Genomic DNA, 22,332 nt, shown 5'->3' with positions numbered 1-22,332 from the left:
TATATATATATATATTATTGATTTCGGAGAAGAAGGGAGAGGGAGAGAGGGAGATGGAAATATCAATGAGAGAGAATCATTGATTGGCTGCCTCCTGCACACCCCCTACTGGGGACCAAGCTCGCAATCTGGGCATGTGCCCTGACCAGGAATGGAACAGTGACCTCCTGGTTCATAGGTTGATGCTCAACCACTGAACCATCCTGGCTCTACCTCTTGTGATTTCTTAAATGATAAGCCGACCTCCCCTGAGAAGGAAAAGAAATGACCTGGATATGTACAAGGATATGGCCTGTGCCCGTCCAGCAAGGATGAGTCTAGAAACAGCAGTGTGTTTAAAATCGAGATAGAAATAACACCTCCATTGAGGTGGCTGTCATGGTGTGCCTTAAGCAGAGAGTTGAATATATGGTAGGACTGGACAGCTCAAACCCACCAAAGTTTAATGAGAACCTGCCGTACACTGGCCAATGCAGTCTACGCCAGAATCTCAGAGGTAGCAGCGGCCTTGTCTCCATGGGTTTGCAGTCTAGTTAGGGAGAAAGACTGGTAGGGATAGCAGTTAAAATACTTAATGAAAAGACTCAATATTGACACAAGTTGTCCAGGCACAGGGGTATGATGCTAAGGAACTGCCCAGAGGCTCCCATAGGTGCTGGGTCTTGAGAATGGCCCTGAGGGAGCTGGCAGTGAGCTGACAGGACAGGCTGGAGGGCCGGAGGCAGATGGCTGTACACACCAGAAGTCTGTAGGAGACAAGGCTGGAGGCCAGAAAGGAATAATGGCAGGTGCCACACGCTTACTCTGTGTCGGGCCCTGTGCGAAAGCACTTTACTGACCAGCAACCCGGCAGGCTAGGCATCCTGATGCCATCTTATGGGTGGCGCAACTGAGGCACAGAGGAGGACAGTGACTGGCCTGAGACTGCTCAGCACAGTGGTGGGGCTGACCTGAGACTCAGGACATCCCTCCCAAAGCCCACAGCAGACAGCTGTACTGCCTGGCCTCTCGGGGTCCCACAGGGAAACAACATGACAGCAACCTCTCCCCAACTCCACGGAAAGCAGGAGGAGGGCTGGACTAGAGGCATGAGGCCAATGGGCTGCTGAGATGGAGCATTTTCTCAGCAGCCAACGCCACCTCACCAATTGCTCCAGGGCCCTGCACAAGCCTGTGGCATCCCAAACCAAGCGGGTGAAGCCTACTGGGGCCAAGAGGCCTGCAGCAAACCAGAAGCACTTTTGCCCATGACTCCACCGAGCTCCTCAACAGCATTTATCACAAGCAGCAGAAGCTCTTCCTTGCAAGTCCCTGTCTCCCTGGAATGGTGGCCGAGTTCTCAAATGAGTTATGCATATTCGTTACTTGCGTATCCCCAAGATGTAGATGCAGATGCTTTCAGAATCCCCTCCCCTCTTTGCTGAGGCTGTTTCTCAGTGGTTACCGGGTGAGTGGCTTCTGCAGTGCAGCCAGGAACTCAGGAGGGCCAATGTGGGTCCTTTTCCATCTGGCAAATGCGAGTGACTTGGTGACACGCAAAACGTTATTATGTCTGCATCCTGGGAATGAAGAGCAACTGAGGACTGGCGGAGGGGGCACCATTACTAGTGTTAACCAATATTTATTTAGAACACAATGGGTCCTCTTCTAAGAACCTTAGATGTATTAATTCACTTAATTGTCTCGACAACCTATCGGGGTAGATACGATTATTACTCATTTTCCTGATAGTTCCACACCTTGCCCAAGGTCATGCAGTAGTGAGTGGTAGAGCCAGAGTTCAGTCTGGGGTAATCCCACTCAGAACTCACCATCTTAACAACTATCTCAAGAGAAATACGTATTGCAGAACCATCCCTACTACGTGTTACAAGTCAAGCAGGTGTCACCTCTCTGTAGGGCTTATGTGCTTATTACAAAAAGGGAGTGAAATGCAGATAGAATAGCACACGTTCTCAGAATCCTGATGCTGGTGGAAGCCACAATGGAAATAAGAGCCAGAAGCTACGAACAGACCCAGCCACACCAGAAAGGCACAGAGAACAAGTTAATAATGGCCTAAATACAGCACCATCGCTTCAAATCCAACCTACTATTAATTAATTTATGTATTGCCACCAGGGAGGCGGCAGCTAGTATTAAGTTAGATTAAATTATGGAGAAGCTTCGGCGTTGCTGTGACTATTTCAACAGTAATTATTAAGTTGCGCTGCCTTCCCTCCCTAATAAAAGCCCTTTATTCTCATTCTCAGAATGCTTCACTGTTCACCTGTCGCTAGCGTCTTTTGACAGGCATGACAAGCTTTTCAGAGTAGACTAAAGGCACTTTTCAAAGAGAACAAGGAAATCTGATTTGTAAATCCTAGGAGGCTTCCGATCTAAACTCGGATCTCCGAAGAATATTCACCTCCTGTTTCCTCCAAAAAGGGTCCTGGGTCTCACTGCTGTGCTGAGTATATACTTGCCAAGACTGACAGGCTCTGAAGAAACAGGGAAGGGAGCACTGGGTGAGCAGTCCGAAGACCTGGCTCACTCCCAGACTTGCCTCTCAGGCATCTGTGAATTCCCCTTAGTGTGCACATCTAGAGAACAGACGCACCTACACTACCTACCTCCAGAGCAGGCGGCAGAGTGGGCGGGAAGCTAAAAGGAGGTAACATACATGAAAGTGGCGTGGAAACGACAAACCTCACAAGTGTGAGCTGATTCATGAACTAATTTGCCAAACATTGGACTATTATATTTAATATTTAAATGAGTTAACAGATTAATTAGGTTGTGGTAGACCTAACGGGGCAGGGCTGGGTCACTACCCCTTGGCCCAGCTCTGATGACCTCTTGCCCTGCTACTCTTGCTTCATACCAGAGATAAACTGCCCAACTGCCTATAGGGACACCTGATCCTAGTTCAGATTCTGCCACTGAACCTGCTTTAGTGAGCTCCTGACTGCCTGGGGACCTGACGGACCATTGTCTGTCTCTGGCATGGCCAAACCTTTCTTCCTAGGAAAAGACCAAAGGAAGCTCCTCACACGGGCTCATTCCTTCTCCCTCTGCACTAGCTAGCGGGCCAGGGAGCCCGTAGTCATTGCTTTTCCTATTGCCCTGCACTCAGTAACTCATTCATTCAATAGACTTACTGAGGACCATGAAGACAACACCTGCCCTCAAGGAGCTCCCATGACACAGGAGGCCCAGCCCTGGGGACAAGCACAGGTATTCGGAGAGTACACTGGGGAATGGGGAGATATAGGCCCCCGCTGTCTCAGGACAAGGAGGCAGAAAGGAAGACCGGGAAAGGTTGAAAGCTTCTAGAAAGGTTGAATGAAGTCACTAAAAGTTCCAGTTGCCCAGAAAACAGGCAGAGAGCAACATGATTGAGGTGTCAAAAGAGAAGAGCACTAACAGTGAAAAAACATGATTAACATATTTTTACTACTGTCTAGGAAACACATGCCTGCCTGGCCCTTGTCCCACACCCCACTGTAGTTCTGATTCAGGTCTGGCTGGGGAGAGAACACACATGCCCTTACGAGGCTCTACAGGTGATTTTAATATCCGGCCCCCAATAAATTCTGTTGGTGCTTGCAATATTTTTCACATCACGGAACAACACAGTACATGATATTTATACAACACATTGAATTGAAGTAGAGGTGATTTGGCAACACCTACATGGGGATTGGTTTTAAAAAAACAGCTTTCCTTCTTTACATTTCTACAATAAGAAAAATAAAATGCTAGAAAGGATATTAATCTTTTACAATCACTAAATTCAAGAAATTTAGGAAGGGAGCCACAATTTGTCCTGTTAGAACTTTTTGAATGGTTGTAGGCAATATTAAATGTTTTAGCACAGTTAGAAATTCACAGCCTGAAATTTGTGGGTAAAACCCGTTCATGGCACACAATTTTAGAAAACTCTCAGGTTATGTTGTCACAGCTTTTAATTGGGGGTGGAACAGAAATTCACAGCCTTCAGATATGTCGCCACAGCTCGTATCCTATTCCAGTGAAATCCCCAGTCAAACGTTAAACAGAAAGTCGATCTAGGCACAGCTCAGAGGCATGTGACTTCAAGAAAATTTAAGTTCACAAACAAGATGAACAAGCAGCCCCCACATAGGAAGCCTGACACCCAGAGGAGAAGGTTTCGGAAAGGATCTTTTAAAGGCTCAGCTTTCTGAGCTCTAGAGGTGGAGCCAAAGAACCTGCCCGATGTTCTGTAGGTATACATGGTGGAATGCCAGAAAATTCCTGTAAGGTGTTGGTCAGAGGCCAACAGGCCAGTTTCCTCAGTAAAAGGCTGTATTTAGAGTAACATCAAGTGAACTCCAACAAGACTCTCCATTCAACTGTTAAGCTATAGTATCTACAGACCCAAGATCAAACCAGGCATTTTCTATGCAGCACGCCTTCAACTACAAGGCATAGGCCAAACTAATAATACATTTTTATTTGTATTCTTATTTTTTAAAACATATTTTTATTGATTTCAGAGTGGAAGGGAGGGGGAGAGAGAGAAACATCAATGATGAGAGAGAATAATTGACTGGCTGCCTCCTGCATGCCCCACACTGGGGATGGAGTCCACAATCTGGGCATGTGACCTGACCAAGAATCGAACCATGACCTCCTGGTTTATAGGTCGAACACTCAACCACTGAGCCAAGCTGGCTGAGCAATAATACATTTTTTAAAGTCCTGATTTTTGCATGTGGCCACATAAAGTAAGTTCAGCAGTTATTATGAACTCACCCGCAGAAAGATAACACAAGTTCCAATGTTGGGTGCCTGACAGATACTTTAAATATCCATAGTTCTCTATATCTATGGCTTTCCAACTTTTGACCACAGCCTGAACTAAGAAACAATTTTTAATATTTCAACTAGTATACCTACACATGGAAAACTGAAAAAAAAAAAAAAAGAAAATTTCACGAACACTCTTTTCTAATTTCTTTCATTTTAAAAATAAGACAAAAATTATACCGGTCATGATATACAAGCTATTACTGAATTTACAGTTAGAGAAAATACCACAGTCAGAAAAATATTAGTTAGGTACATTATAGTATATATGCACAGTGAAATAGGATGTAGCCATTAAAAGAATGAGGCAGATGTACCACTCATATGAATGATGTCCAAGGTAGATTATTAAATGAAAGAAAACTAATTTAAAAATGGTTGGGTTCGCTTCTGAAGGATGCTCCAACATGTTTTCCCTCTTCTTTGTCAACAGGATATGAAAAAATCACACAGAAAGAGAATTTCTCAAATGTTAGTGGCCATAAAATTATGTGGGGAGCTTGTTGAAATTCCTGGGCGCCATCGCTGGGGATTCTGCAGTGACAGACACTAGACCACAGCTACCACCTGTGTAGCAATACTTCCTGGCCAGAGGCCTGGCAGTGTGAGCCGGTGAGGCTCCTGACAGAGCCCCACTTAGGAGGAAGACCGCAGGGAGCCCAGACTCCCAGGGTCAGAAATGAGTCCTAAGGGCAGTGGAGGAGGTGCCTCCTCATGTACTCCTGAGGGAGTACATGAGACCTTTCTACTGTGGGCATCCTTCCTTTTGCTTCCCCCCCACACCCCTATTTTTAGCTCCGAGCATGGACTAAGAGGCCAAGTACAGAAGGAAGTCCTGGTGTTGAAATGAAGTTTCTCCCTGTGTTTGCCCCTCAGAGCCAGAGTACGTCTCAGGAGGCCACCCAGGGCCCTGCTCACTCGAGAGCCCTTATTCAAAAGAAATGGCTCTTCTTTGGGGTAGGATTGTAACTCAGCCCGGGATGCAGTGTGGCTGGCAGAGAGCAGGTTGGATTTCAGCACCCTCCCCCCTCCCCCACACGTACATGCAGTGAACAGCCTGCATGACTGTATCACAGTGGTTCTCAACCTTCCCAATGCCACGCGAGACCCTTTAATACAGTTCCTCATGTTGTGGTGACCCCCAACCATAAAATTATTTTCGTTGCTACTTCATAACTGTACTTTTGCTACTGTCATGAATCTTAATGTAAATATCTGATATGCAGGATGTATTTTCATTGTTACAAATTGAACATAATTAAAGCATAGTGATTAATCACAAAAACAATATGTAATTATAAATGTGTTGTCCGATGGTCTTAGGCGACCCCTGTGAAAGGGTCGTTTGACCCCCAAAGGGGTGGCGACCCACAGGTTGGCGACCCACAGATTGAGAACCGCTGCTGTATCAGATGTAACCCAATTCACTGCGGTGGTCAACCCTGGCCCTGGTCTTACTCTGTTCAGGAATAAAAATTACAGGCACCGTGTGGGAGTAGAAAAAGCACCATGTTGGGAGTCAGGAGAGCTTTCCATCCCAATCCAGCTATGTGACTGGGATACAGTCACTGGGCCATGGCCCGCAGTCTCCTTAGAGACAGAATGAAGGGCTTTCCCTGACCCTCAGTCTAGCCCAGTGATGGCGAACCTATGACACACGTGTCAAAGGTGACACGTGAACTCATTTTTTTGGTTGATTTTTCTTTGTTAAATGGCATTTAAATATATAAAATAAATATCAAAAATATAAATCTTTGTTTTACTATGGTTGCAAATATCAAAAAATTTCTATATGTGACACGGCACCAGAGTTAAGTTCGGGTTTTTCAAAATGCTGACACGCCGAGCTCAAAAGGTTCGCCATCACTGGTCTAGCCCTTGGGGTCTTGCCTCACCTTCCACTACTCCATGTTTCCTTCTCCACATCCCGGCTTGACTGAAACACGGCTACTGGCACAGGCCACCAGGCTGTGCTCTGTGACTGCTGGCCTTTGTGGAGAGCTGTTCCCTGCTTGGAAAGCTCCTCCTGACACGAGTACATTTCACTCACTGGTCCATATCCTTCAAGGTCCAGCTCCAGCTCTCTGTTTCTCTGGGTAAGCCTTCCCTGGCTTCCTCAGGTATGGGCCTCACCACTACACCTTGAGTAGACACTCCTCCTCAGAGCAGGTGTTCCACTGAATTGGGGTTCTCAGCTGGAGTGTCTGTCTCCCCGTCACAGGCAGGGACCACATCCTTTGGAGACAATGTTCCACTGACCACACAGTGTTAGGTGCACACACACGGTATGTACTGTAGGAACGAATCAATGGCAAGACTGTTTCTTCTACCCTCTGTAGAAGTTATTGAATGTGTCCCCTTGTATCAAGGAGAGGAAACATTACCTGTACCTATGTCCAGTCTTTGGAACCACAGACAGATCCTTTTAAGTTAAGAGAAAATGATATTATACATAAGAGGCCTCTATGGTGTATTCTCATCAATGCAGCCCTTTAAAAACATAAGCCAGGTCTTGTTTCATCATTTTATTATCTGTCTTTCCTCCTAAAATGTAAGCTCCAGAAGGGCAGTCAATTGCATTCATTGCTGAGTCCCCATCACCTAAAGCAGTGTCTGGAACCTAGATGATGCTCTGTAAAAAAAGAAAAAGAAAAAACATGACAGAAATGGAGGATATAGAGCTAAAAAACGCAATTTTGAGGGCTTGCAATAAACTTTTGGAGAGCCTCACGAAAACTAATGAGACCCTCGATGCTATGATAAAGAAACAACTAGAAATTAAGCATACACGGTCGGAAATAAAGAATATTACACCCAATAGCAGACCAGAGGAGCGCAAGAATCAAGCCAAAGATTTGAAATGCGAAGAAGCAAAAAACACCCAACCGGAAAAGCAAAATGAAAAAAGAATCCGAAAATACGAAGATAGTGTAAGGAGCCTCTGGGACAGCTTCAAGCGCACTAATATCAGAATAATAGGGGTGCCAGAAGATGAGAGACAGCAAGATATTGAAAACCTATTTGAAGAAATAATGGCAGAAAACTTCCCCCACCTGGTGAAAGAAATGGACTTACAGGTCCAAGAAGCGCAGAGAACCCCAAACAAAAGGAATCCAAAGAGGACCACACCAAGACATATCATAATTAAAATGCCAAGAGCAAAAGACAAAGAGAGAATCTTAAAAGCAGCAAGAGAAAGAGACTCAATTACCTACAAGGGAATACCCATACGACTGTCAGCTGATTTCTCAACAGAAACTTTGCAGGCCAGAAGGGAATGGCAAGAAATATTCAAAGTGATGAATACCAAGAACCTACAACCAAGATTACTTTATCCAGCAAAGCTATCATTCAGAATTGAAGGTCAGATAAAGAGCTTCACAGATAAGGAAAAGCTAAAGGAGTTCATCACCACTAAACCAGTATTATACGAAATGCTGAAAGGTATCCTTTAAGAGGAGGAAGAAGAAAAAGGTAAAGATACAAATTGTGAACAACAAACATGCATCTATCAACAAGTGAATCTAAGAATCAAGTGAATAAATAATCTGATTTACAGAATGAACTGGTGATTATAATGAATCAGGGACATAGAAAGGGAATGGACTGACTATTCTTGGCGGGGAAAGGGGAATGGGAGATGCGGGAAGAAACTGGACAAAAATCGTGCACCTATGGATGAGGAAAGTGGGTGGGGAGTGAGGGCGGAGGGTGGGGCGGGAACTGGGAGGAGGGGAGTTATGGGGGGGAAAAAAAGAGGAACAAATGTAACCTGAACAATAAAGATTTAATTTAAAAAAAAAAAAAGAAAAAGATGTTGAATGAAGGAATGGAGTAATAAATGAACCCATGAAGATGAAAGGTGCTTGATGTGTGTGTGTGGGGGGGGGGGGCATGAAAAGAAGGGAAAGAATTTGAATCAGATTCTGCACTGCTAAGCATGTTTACAAATTGCTTTATAATCACTAATTAGCTTTTCTAAACCACATCCCCTGAGTACAGGCAGGCCTATCCTCCCAATTTTAAGATAAGGGAATTCAAACCCAAGGTCACACAGCAAATCAACTTCCCCTTCAATGCTGAGTTTTGAGCTGGTAATAAGAGTGAGATTAAAGATACTGATGATTTGTAAAAGGTTGAAATATTAGAGGAAATAAAAGAGTTCAGGGCATGGGACCAAGAAAGCTTTGCATATATTCTCAGCACACTGCATGAAAGAAAAGCAGACTGCTCTGTCCGGAATCATACGTACACCATTCGTACAGCACTATTCGGTCATCAATTTCCACAGTCCTGAGAGGCAGACATTTGCAAGAAACAATGGGAGCTGCAGTTTAGCTCCAGCGTCTCAGGCCCAGCTGCCAATCAGCAGTGACACCACTTTATCACACGGAGGCTGGGCTCATGCAACACCAGGGCCTGCACAGGCCCTTTACAGGGAGAATGCAGGGGGAAGAGAGAGGAGAAGACTAAAACATCAACTAAAAAAAGAAAGAGTTCATCAAATAAACAATAGGCTGACATCAAAAATAAAAATAAATATATACATAGTTTAATTTAATCACTGTATAATCTTCTAGCAGCAAAAATGCTCATGAATATTACAAATGAGACTCTAAATTATACTTCTCCCCCGCCCCCCCCCCAAAAAAAATAAAGGAAATGGACAGATTAAAGAAAGAGTCCTAATCGTTCCATTTCAGTTTTTTTTTTTAAATACATTTCATTGATTTTTTACAGAGAGGAAGGGTGAGGGAAAGAAAGCTAGAAACATCGATCAGCTGCCTCCTGCACAACCCCCACTGGGGAAGTGCCTGCAACCAAGGTACATGCCCCTGACCGGAATCGAACCCGGGACCCTTCAGTCCGCAGGCCGAGGCTCTATCCACTGAGCCAAACCGGTCAGGGCAGTTTTGTTTTGTTGGTTTTTTTTAATCAAAATGAAATTTGCTGAACCCTGGCTGGATGGTTCAGTTGGTTCGAGTGTTATCCTGTACACCAAAAGGTTTGATTCCCAGTCGGGGCACACACTTATTAGGCTGCAGGTTCAATCTCTGGCCAGGGCATGTGTGGGAGGCAACCAATTGATGTCTTTCTCTCACACTGATGTTCCCCCCCTACTTCCTCTCTCTAAAAAATCAATAAAGCATATCCTAGAATGAGGATTTAAAACAGTTAAATTTGTTGAAAAAATCATAGCTGGTTTCCCAGCATTATTAATAAGTCCAAGAAGGGAAGAGTACAATGTACATTTTGACTCAAATTAGAAATTAATTTTGGTTGGTCTTTTTCAATTTATTTTTTAAAACATATTTTTTATTGATTTTTGAGAGAGAGAAAGGGAGAGGGAGAGAGCGAGAGAGAAACATCCATGTGAGAGAGAAACATTGATCCACCCAAACCTGGACTGGGGACCAAACCTACAACTTCTTGGTACACAGGGACATGCTCAATCAACTGAGCCACACTGGCCAGGGCTCAATTTACTTTTTATTTAGCTGGAGAAATGAGATCAATCTCACTTCTGTTTTAATAATTAGTTTCCACTAAAACATAAAAATACATTTGACACTGGGAGAAGCAAAGAGGTCACAGACTGCTGAACGGGGCATGGAGGAACCAAGAACGTTCGGAAACAAGGAAGCCCGTCCTCAACAGTCCTTCAAGACTGATCCACATTTCACCAAGTGGAAGGGCCGAGCACAAGGTAACTAAAATGTCCAGGGCACTGGCAGGGCTGGAGGCAAGGCCAAAGTGTGAGATCTCTGCTTCTCTGGGTCCTGAGGGTATGACACTAGGGGGTCACGCCTCCCAAAATACTGGAAGCAAATAGGAAATCATATTGAAATGGAGACAAGGAAAACCCAAAGCTGGGGATAAATTATAACCCGACCCTGTGGCTTAATCACTCACTCAAACTGCAACCCATATAATGTCAGATGAGGCGTTCCTAAACATTTAGCATGGTAGCGTCTTCTCGACATCCAACAAAACATAACAAAACTGAAAATGGTTTGTTACTAATTCATCTTCAAAGGTGCACGAAAAGCGATCTGAAGCTTTCACCATATTAACTTTTAAAAACAGCTTTACAGAGATTGAGTTTATATAAAATCCACCTAGTTTTAAGTGTGTAGTTTGATGAGTTTTGGCAAATATATGCACTTGTGTGACCATGATAGCAATAAATAAATAAAAAAGAGAATATTTGCATCACTCCCCAAAAGTTCCCTGGTGCCCCTTTGTAGTCAAGCACCTTTCTCCATCGCAGGCCTCAGGCAACCAGATCTGTTGCTATGGTTTTGCCTTTTCTAGAATTTCACGTAAACAGAATCATCCAGTGTGCAGCCTTGTGTCCGGTTTCTTTCACTTAGCACGCAGCTTTGAGACTCATGCATTCTGCTGTGTGGGTCAGGAGTCCCACACGTTTTTATTGCTGAGTAGTATTCCGTTTCTTCATGTCACTTCCCCATGCTTCCTAGAAGCCCTACCATAATCCCTATGCTAACATCCTAAATGTTCTTTCTCTACATTCCTTGATTTTGTCCTCCGAAGAAATGTCAATATGGCTTTGGTCACATGGCCAGTACAAAAAACACCTCCTGTCAGGAGGGTCACGATCGTCAAGCCAACAAAAATCGAAGCACACAGTTGGAAATAAGTAGCCATGCTGAGGAAAAGAAGGCCAAAGGTGAGAAGCTGACATCCCGACGAAATCTCCTGACTATAAAACACTGAGTTAGAGAGAGCCACATCCTCACTGATCAGCTGATCAGCATTTCTACATTTTGGGAACAATGACACACCTGACCATTGTGAGGGGTACATGAGACACCCGCCTGGCTTGTGAAGTTTCAGGATATTTAGGTATTTCACATGATTGGATTTTTGGATAACTGAAATTTATCTTGAGTGCCATTAATTACTAAGTAAGTACTGAAAGGGTACTAATTCCATGCCTTATTAAACAGTCTACTGAACATAATGAGCTGTTTACTAGATGAAGAATCAGCATCATAAACAGTCTGATGGCGCTAAGCTCTTGAACAGAGAGGTCCTCAGGGGTTACCAGACTTGGGTCTTCTATTCTAAGTGGCCCCCAAATACTGTTATTTTAAGTGGAACTTTCCATCTTCTTCCTATGTTAACTGGCAACCTTGATACTGTTGCTATGTCCCTGCTACTATTTTTCCTTTAAAAATAATCATAAAATATCTCCATGATACAGAAAAGTCTTAGAAAATAAGTATTTCCCCTCTGACTTTGAAACTGTTCACAACTGATGTATTTGTTACAGAACATTTTTCAATATAGTAAAAAAATAACTTTTTTGGTGAATTTCCCTTTTTATTTTTTTGCTGTGCAACTGAGTTTGCCCAAATATTTGTGAGCATACATATACTCTGGAATGTCACTTTTATGATATTTTGTTCAATGTGTTTTTTAGGCTGCTACATAAGCACCATTGTTTTAGATGCTGATTAGAAGAGCAAGTGAATGTACCAGTTATCGAACCCATCCCATGTCATCATTACTCAAGTAGGATATTTCTGATTCCTTGCTACTGTACATGGACTTCAGAGAACATTTTACGCATATAGTCTAACTTCCTGATGTTTAACCTACTCAGAAAGCATATGTGAGCATTATCTGGCTTGAAAGTGACTCTGTGGTATCATCAGAATGAGGTGTAAGGAACTGTTTTACTCATCCATCCATTTCTCCATCCATCCATTCAAAACACACTTACCAAATTCCTACTTGACATTAGAGACCTTTTTTTAGTAAAATAAGTTAGAAAGAGTAAGACATGGTTCCTGCCCCCCATAAGCTCACACACTAGCCAAGGAGACAACCCCTGCACTTGAAACATCAGAGAGCGGCACAAAGGAGCAGGGCGAGTCGTGAATTTGCTACGCCACATTGCGCAGCCGATGCCTGCAACTCAGCCTGTGGGAGGAAAACTCCCTGGCTGGCTATGCAGGGAGTTTAAAGACAGGCAAGGCTGTCCGTCCACTGATACTGGTTCTATGTACTATTCTGTTCTGATATTAACAAAGAGATGGTATCCAATTTTTCCCCCCTAATCCAAAGGCAAGCATAGCAAAACGATAACTCTCTCTCTTGGTACTAAGCACTCTCACTGTCATTTGCGGTGAAGGAAACAAGACCTTTCTCATAACAGCAGAGAGCAGTCACAGAGCTGGGCTGTTGCCTGTGAACGCCTCCTCGCAGGCAGCCCAAGCTCTCCTATTTTAGCAATCTGCACCGACGACAGAACCCCTTCTTGCCCTGTCAACAAATGCATGACAATCCTCCTTTTTTTCTTAATGCCTATCAGACTGGAAACAGGGCCGAAGAGGTGTGTCGCCAGTGTCAGGAAAGATGTACACAGAAAAAGAAAGAGCAGCAGTTCATGCCTGAAGGTCAGACATGAACAGGCAGGCTCAAAGGTCCCCACCCTAACCCCAGTCTCTCAGATATGTGGGGCCTTGTCCTTGTGAGCTGTTGCCAGCCCTCCTGGGCACACCTCCTTCCCTGGTGGCGTTCTCAGCAAGAGATAGGGAAACTAATCTAGAGTGAATAAGGAAGCAATGGGAAAGCCCGAGAACATGGGTTCAAACAAATTCCCACACAACTACCCATTTTTCTTCCATTTGAATCAGCAGGGAAGGAAAAAAATTCACTTCTCTTTAAACCTGGGAACTGTCTCAAATAAATGTATCAGCAGAAACATCTGATATGGCAATGAGCTGAATAATTACTAGGTAATTCACGTGTTCTTAGCAGTCATTTTTTTTTTAATGTTTTTGATTTTAGAGAGAGAGGAAGGGAGAAGGGAGAGAGAGAAACATCAATGGGAGAGAGCAACATTGATTAGCTGCCTCCCTCACACTCCCCACCAGGGATGGAGCCTCAACCCCAGCATGAGCCCTGAATGGGATAGAACCAGCTACCCCGAGGTGCACAGATCGACACTCAACCAACTGAACCACAGCAGCCAGGGCAGCACTCATTTCGTTTTCTTCGCAATGTCAATGCTCTTATTCTAGTCTCTTCCCCATATCCCCCCAACCCCCAACCCCCATGAAATGAACACACTGTTTGTAAAAGTCTTACGCTGTTGACTGGAAAAGCACCTTCCTCAGCAGGAACCTCGGCAGGAACACCCGAGGACACAGATGCCCTCGTGGTCACAAGAGATGGTGCGCTGGACCGGTGTACCTTCCTCTGTGCCCTTCCCAAGAGCATCATCAGCCTCAAGGAGCTTCTAGACTCTCCGTCAGGGAATGGAGTACACGAAGGGAACTAATCATTCTACTTGGTGGAGAGGCCTGTCCAGAAAGCTTAGAGGGCGGTGCTCCAGGGGACCCTGACAGAAGTGCCATCCTGTCCAAGGGTGGGGATGAGCATGGGGAAGAGTTAGCAAGGAAAGCAAAGGTATGCAAGGGACAGTTGCGGAAATGCCAAGAATTGGGCACAGCTGGCCTTCAAAAGAGTTGCTCACCGACTTGGATTTCACAAAGCAGGATTTTGAAAAACAAGTAATGTGCCAAAGAAGGATCCAGAAAAGGAACGATTCTCTATTATCATCTTCGTTTCATAAAAGAAACAGCAGTTTAGCTGACCAAGGGCATTGTCTCAGGATAAAGGACACAAATGACAGGGTGTCTCTGTAATTTTTCACATTTTGCTGCAGACCAATGGCAACGATGTCATGAGCTGGCGCAGGTCTGCACTTTGGGGCCGGGTCTCCACAGAGCTCAGGACAGGTGTTTCCTCTCCAAAGAGGCGAGCAGCTCTCTCTTGCTTCACGCTGGTGAGAGATTCGGAAGCCCTCAGGTTGGTCCGAAAGGAGGCCAGTGTGGCTGCAAAGTGCATGTGCTTCATTTGCCACAGGCTGCCCGGCCTCTAGGCCCCTGCCATGGCCTGACAGTGACTCTTTCCAGTTATTTCAGTGTCTCTAGGCTGAATGTAAACTCAAAAACTATTTTAAATTACTGTGCATGGATTCAATAGAAGGAGCTGTTATAAATTTCATGTACAAAGAATTTCTACTACAAGTAAAAAATGTTTAAGTTATAGGTTAACAAAAATATGATATTAATTATACAGAATAATGCAATAAATTGTGTAAACAAAGAGAAACTACATCCAAATGTTAACAGTAACAGGCCTGGGAGGGGGGATTATGAATGTGCTTTATGTTTTATGTCTTCTAAATTTTCTACAATTTATGTTCGTATTTTTCTCTATCTTCATTTTCTATAATACTTTAAAAAACAGGATAAAATGTATTTGCTTTTAGAATTTTGAGGGTCAAAACTGAATTTTTAAGAAACACAAGTTGAAATTGTTATAAATTGCCACAATGCAGCAAAGGTTCACAATAATACTCTTTACTAGTAAAAAACAAACAAAAAAAGAACTGCAGCTCATGTGGGCATTTACTTACTAAACATTTTTCTTTCTGCTTTAGGATATCAGGCACATTATAATTTTACCTACAGATTCCCCTCACCCCCACCCCAAACAAATCAGCAGGCTCTTGTCTTTATGCGGTTTCATTCTGACAGGATGAAGTGAGTTTCAATTTGACTAATTATTTCATCACGTAGAGGTGAGATCCAGCCAGAGCTGTTGATTAAGCAGATGATCTCTTATACTTAAAAAAAAAAAAAAAAGGCTACAGAGATCAGCTCCTGATGGGTTTAAAAGGAAATGAATTAGATTCATAACACATTGTCAAACCTCCTCTGTATAGTACTTTCCCAGAGTTAACCACATCACTCCAACAATTTACTACAATTCATCCAGATACTTTAAAAGTTCTACATTTAGTATAAAGTCCTAAAGTATGAACTGAAAAAAGTGGCTTGATTTACTTCTCATGAAACTTTGCATCTAGTTCCTGGTCTGAGTAAGCTGCCCTCTGACCCACTGACACCCCACCCACCAGTGACTCCAATATGCTCACCCCCATTAGCACATCCCTTTTCTCCAAGCTTTATTGCATTTCCTCCAATTCTTACTAAATGCTTACTCTATGCAAGACACTATTAGTGTCTTCTATCTCCCATCGACTCAGACGAAGGGGAGAAAAACATCAGAGGCTACATAGGTAAAAATAAATCTTGCTTTAGTCTTCCTTTGTAAAAGAGAAAGATAAAAATAAAAACTCTGACTCGGGAAATATAAGAATAATGGAGTAAATGTGGCAAATTAATAAAGAAAAATAGATGAGGCAGCAATGATTGAAGAAAGGGTTACAGATACAGGAAAATGAGGAAGGTAGAAAGTGTGAAAAGTGGAGACAGTGAGAAAAATGACAGAGTGAGAAAGCCCAGAAATGATACACAGATAAAACTAATACGGCTATACAAAGATTACTGTTAAGACTAAATGTTTTTTGCCCTAGTTCCGTGGTTGGCAAACTACGGCTCGCGAGTCACATGCGGCTCTTTGGCCCCTTGAGTGTGGCTCTTACTAAGCCTTAGGAGTACCCTAATTAAGTTAATAACAATGTACCTACCTATATAGTTTAAATTTAAAAAATTTGGCTCTCAAAAGAAATTTCAATCGTTGTACTGTTGATATTTGGCTCTGTTGACTAATGAGTTTGCCCTAGTTGGTTTGGCTCAGCAGATAGAGTGTTGGCCCACGGACTGAAGGGTCCTGGGTTCGATACCAGTCAAAGACATGTACCTTGGCTGCATACTCCATCCCTGTCCCCAGTGGGGCTGTGTACGGGAGGCAGCCAATCGATGTGCCTCTCTCCCATAGGTACTGTCTCTCTCTCTCTCTCTCTCTCTCTCTCTCTCTGTCTCTCCCCTCCCTTCCACTCTCTCTAAAAATCAATGGAAAAATACCCTCGGGTGAGGATTAACAAAACAACAACAAAAAAGACTAAATGTTTTTTAAATCTGTGTTGCATTTTCACAAGTACAGAGAAGTATTATGTAGTTTCTTAGTTTTTAAAATTTATAAATCATGTAAAAGGTTTAGGAGCTATTTGGCTAATTTCCAACTTCAAGAGGCCAATTTCCAGTTTATGACAATTTTGCCTTTGAAGCAAAGATGGAGAAAAATGCTTCGGCAGAGAACAGTCTGGGATTGCCTCCAACCAAACTGTACAGCCCAGGATTGCCAGGCCAACCCCACACCCACCCCTGCAACATAAAAAATAGAAGGAAAACCAACCTACTGGGCAAGGGTCAGCTCCCCTTCTCCTGCACTTCCCTCTGCCATATGCGCCCATTCCCACCGAGCACTAGTCCATGGAAGCCAATGCAACCTGGTCTTCCCACAGCCCCGTGCCTCTGCATGCAGTCACCCACGTGGAAATGTTGGCCCTTCTCATGTCATTCATTCCTCCTTCTAGACCCTGCTCAGAGGCTGTCCGTGCTGCAAACCTAACACCGTTGCCCTAGGAGCAGTGTGGAGCAACCAGTAACCCCCAAAGTGAGACTGTGTATGCTCATCTTGGAGCTCACAGTTCCCAACACTGTATCAGCCAGGGAGTGGAGCCTAGAAAATGGGTTGATCAAATAAAATTAATTAAATGAAAATGTTTGGCTCTTTTGCAAACAAATTAAATTTAGATTAAAAACATGACTTTTATACTAAAAAAAAAATGGTAACAATGTTTTTCACAGAATGTCTTTTCCTAAAGTCTGCATTCAGATCATGATTTTTTTTTTTTTTAAAAAGAGATGACTAACTTTTCTATTGGGGAGATTTTCATTATTAATATCCTGAGGGATTGTTCAATTCTAGATGGAGATACCAGGAAATTCTACCTGAGGCAAACTGGCCCACTGTGATCTCCATTCTGAACCCACATTAACCCTTTTCGGTCCAACGTCGAGGCTGACTCGAAAGACCAGTTTCAAAAGATACCACGCTATGAAATGTTTTAAAGAATAAACTCTTTGATTGAACATATTTAATAATATAACCAGTGAATTTTTGGTTTAAACTTTAAAATAAGAACATTAAAAAGTTCAACATTCAATCCCGTCAATTAATTTGGACCAGACTGTTTGAATTCCAAAAATAAAATTGGACCGCAAAGGGTTAAACCATCTATTCCCTCTTCCTTGACAGGCCTCATAACTGGAACTGTGTTCTCTTCACCAAGCTCCACATTACCAGTCTCTCATCTCATCTCATTCAAAGCTTCCAGAGACTTCCTTTTCTGAAGCCCTTGTCTGTAGACCTATTTCACTAAATGTGACAACCAGAATTGTTGTGGTCCAGCAATGACCACGATGGGGCCACCACTCACCATAGCCAGGATGTGATACCTCTGTTATGGAGACTTTGGAGGCCTGCAACACCTTTGTGAGGACCCAAAAACCCAGAACTATTTTGCATACTATATGTCCTCTCCTGCCCCCACTTGCCTTCTCTCCATGTTCCCCTGCAACAATCATCATGAAAATCTAAAAGAAATACCCATAAAAACTTCTCTAGGAAGAATCCAGGGAGAACACCGGGAAGTGCCTGGGTCCTTCCACAGTGGGACGGAGGAAATGAATGGCAGCCCCTAAAATAGGCTTTCCAAGGGTTTGGGGACTGGTATCCTGCCTGACCTCCCTCCCCCATGAGGATGACTGGCCTGTATAGGGAGAAGCTGCAAAGCACAGATGAGCTTTTGCTATAATCCCACAAATTGATCCCATAATCAGAGCCATCCAACAATAGAATGGAGCCCAATGGACCTGAAAGGAGACGATGTGCCCTTAATTATTACAATGGTCAAGAGTGGCAGAGTCCTGGCCGGTTTGGCTCAGTGGATAGAGCGTCGGCCTGCGGACTCAAGGGTCCCAGGTTCGATTCTGGTCAAGGGCATGTACCTTGGTTGCGGGCACATCCCCAGTGAGGAGTGTGCAGGAGGCAGCTGATCGATGTTTCTCTCTCATCGATGTTTCTCTCTATCCCTCTCCCTTCATATATATATAAAGAGTGGCAGAGCCATTTGTCAGGATTCCTATGGAAGAAATGTCGCATGGGGTTGCTGGATGGGTTTGAGACCTCTAATGACCCTTCTAGTACTTAAGATTCTATACTTATACAGGCCCTTCAAGATCCCTGGGCACCCTTAATCTCATTTCTAGTGCCCTGGAGTAAGGGCAGGACTCAAACATTCACTCAGCAATAAACCAACTAACCAAACCACATTTACTGAGAATCTCCCGATGCCTGCCACTGTCTATACAGGTGTAAAATAAATTCCATTCACATTCCCTACCCGACTGCACCCTTTAACATTTTGCTTATACCTTACTAATCTATCGCTAAGCAACTTGAGGATCTTGATTACCATTAATATGAAGCCACTACCTATCATTTATTAATTATGATAATTTCTCAGTTTCAAAATTTCTGTAACATCAATGACCACAAATATCAATTTCTTACTAAGGTGAAGCCTACATACTAAAATAAAAAATGGGTTCCTATGATAGAAAAAATGGTCTTTTCTCCTCAAAGAAGATTATAGTCAAAATAGACAAAACACACAAGAAAGCGCAAGAACACAAACATCAACAAAGAAAAAGCGTAGAAGCAGATACAGTAATCTGTTTGCAACTGCTATTTGCCCTGGTTCACTAAAACTAAAAAAATAAAATTGGCCTGTGGTTTACTAAATTTGGTTTCCAGTGCTTTTCTCACCAAACCACTCTGCAATCCCATCAATCTCTAATAAAAATGATTGGGAGAGGGAGGGAAGAGAGGCCACAGTAAAAATATACTGTATATTTTCTGGACTGGATGATGAAACAGAAGGTTTCACTTCTTGTTTCAACTATTTTAACACCTTCTCATTTTACTCAATTTCAGGCCCATTAAAGGGACTGGGCAGTTGGACAGAATATGAAGAGAACTCATTTTGAGAGAAGATTAAAACCCACACCAGTCATAAACTGTCTTCAGTTACTGTACACATCAGTCAAACCAAACCATCCACTCGGGGTGTATGGCAGTCTGCAGGGCTCTGGAATAATACATCCCTCTTCTGATGGAGGTACAAGTGCACTAATTACCGAATGTGCTGCCTTGGTCACAGGGTCTTCATTCTTCCCTTATAAAGAGTGTTTTAGTTTTGAGGCAAGAGGAGAAATTCAGATGGGAAATGAGTAATTTGGGAACCTCTTACAGCTCTCTGGCCTGCAGTAAGTAATCCTTTCTTCCCCTTTCAAAGTCTATCAGCAAAGGTATTGAACACAGAAAGCAGGGCCTGGTGGCTCGTGGCCCTGCAACGAGAAGAGCCTCCACCCAATTCTGAATCGTCACACTCAGGAACAGCCCCTGCAAAGGAGACCCAGGGAAACAACAGTGTCAGGTCGTGAGAGCCCAGAATGTGCGCGTATGGGTGTGCGCTGGTGTGTGCAACTACAGAAGCAGAAACACAAACACCACTTTTGGAGGATGTGCTGTAGGGCAGTAGAGTATGGTTTCTAGAATCCGGGTTCAAATTCTCACCTGGCCTCCTACTGGGTAGAAGGCCTCATGCACATGAACCTTGCAATATTTCAGCTTTTTGATCTGTAAGGTGATCAGGTCATACAGGCTAACACAGGTATTGTCTGAACTGCAGTACCTCGTATAGACAGATCTACCTTTGACAGACACAGTATTCATTCGACCCAAATTGCCACTCCCTCCAGCAAACCTGTGTTTTGTGGCTGCCAAGAACTGTGCAACAATATACTTACATACCAAGTCACCTAAATCGTTCTGCTGGAGCCATCGCTCCTTAACCGAGTCCTCGCTTGTGAAAGGTTCTCTTGGCCCTGTTTACGTTGGACCAGCATCAAGCGTCTGTTTTCCTCCGCATCTGAAAGTCACTGGGTCAAGGCTCTCAAGGCCCTTTTTCACACAGAGGAACCAGTCAAGGGCTGAAAACGCTCTGTGTGGTGGTGGTGCTGGTGGTCGCCTGGCCAATTTCGTGGGGAGTCACTCTGTGGCTTTGGCAGAGTCTGCCACTGTCTGCTGGAATAAATCCGGAGCCAAAATATGATTTGTCTAATTTGACTTGTGTACATTTTCTGAGTACAAGAGAGTATTGATAAGGAATCTAGGTAAGAGGAGAAAATGTTTGTTGATGGCTCTGAAAGCACAAAACGTTCATTCAGTGAAGGGAGCCATGCCCTCATTATAATTATGGATTAAGATTACATCTTCTACACCAGTGTGCAGCAGAATTGCCTGGGAGCTTGTCAAAACACAAATTGCTGGTCCCACCCCCATAGTTTGTGATTTAGTAGGTCTGAGGCAAGAGGACTCGGTGTTGAGAATTTGCATTTCTAATACAGTCCCGGTAGATCCTGACGCTGCTGGGCTGGGAACCACACTTTGAGAACCACTGCTCTATAAACAGGAGTAGGTCCTTAGCAGTAAGAAGGTTCGGGTCAGGTCATAGGACACAGCACACTAGCAAAAAAAGAAGGGGTGATCATTCTCACTTTATGTTTATTGAATTAATGCATGAGTCAACAAGCAGATGAGTAAGCCTGCCTCCATCAACACCACATTTCCCATGTTTGTTTATATTGAAACTATTGAACACTATACATAAATCAAGATGGCCTGCAATGTCCTTCAACCAATGATAGATTTTAAAAGAAAAAGACTATAACACACACACACATACACACACACACACACATACACACACTTTGTGATAGTCTGCTAAATGTACCCCAACATCTATACTCTCCTTCCTCTTAATAATAGAAGCCTCACAGTTTTAGCTGAGCAAATGATTGCCCATTTGCAAACTATATTTCTCCACCTTCCTGTAGCTATTTGTGCCCAATAACAGGTCCTTCTTTCCATAGGCTGAAGAGCAGGTGTGGCGAGAGGAGGCCAGCTTCAAACTATGGAGTCTGGGACCACACTCTGGAGCAGAGGTGGGCAAACTTCTGAAGGACCAGACAGTGCATTTATTAGTTTTGCAGGCTCCTCACAGATGCAGTAAGAATGAGTTAGACTTAATGAATTTCATCCTTCCTAGTAGATAAATGACCTATTATAGTGTATAATGCATACAAACTGAGAGTCTACAGTCTCAGACTTCACTCAGACTTCACTGCTTAAACAATTTTTAAAAATTTTCAACTCAAGCCCTGATACTTCACATACATAAAAACATCACTAGAAAACAAAGTGCTTTGAATTAAAAGAAACTTTTCTTAGATTAGATTGTGATCTTTTAAAAAAACTACTTCAGTTTCATTCACAATAGCTAAAACATAACTTAACAGAAGGACAGGGTGCTGTCTCCAAGGTGGTGAAAAATGGGTTCTGGGGTGGGGCTGAGAACCTCACTCTGTTTAGCTATAAAGCACAGATATACGTTAACAAATAGGCAGTGAATCCGTGGTATTAACATTCATAGGCTGGGGGAATAGGAAACAATATCTGAATTAGTTCCTGGGGAGGGGTTCAATGAAAAAAGGTTGCAAGATAGGTTTACATAAACACCCCATCTAAAACAATATAGACTGAACT

At 43.3% G+C, this 22,332-nt stretch overlaps 1 protein-coding gene and 1 long non-coding RNA gene across 6 annotated transcripts in view; both read right to left on the bottom strand.

The window, feature by feature from the left end:
• Positions 1 to 3,811, bottom strand: part of LOC106725544 — a 13,687-nt gene extending 9,876 nt beyond the window's left edge. The window contains exon 1 of the long non-coding RNA XR_001361427.1: positions 3,801 to 3,811. This is a non-coding gene — a long non-coding RNA (uncharacterized LOC106725544). The remainder of the gene's footprint in view (positions 1 to 3,800) is intronic.
• JAZF1 (JAZF zinc finger 1) overlaps positions 1 to 22,332 on the bottom strand; it is a 327,260-nt gene that overhangs the window by 283,718 nt on the left and 21,210 nt on the right. The gene's annotated exons all lie outside the window — the stretch shown is intronic.

Source organism: Myotis brandtii, unplaced genomic scaffold (genome assembly GCF_000412655.1).
Source record: "Myotis brandtii unplaced genomic scaffold, ASM41265v1 scaffold17, whole genome shotgun sequence".
Classification (NCBI taxonomy): Eukaryota; Metazoa; Chordata; class Mammalia; order Chiroptera; family Vespertilionidae; genus Myotis; species Myotis brandtii.
This window is presented reverse-complemented; position numbering and strand designations above follow the sequence as displayed.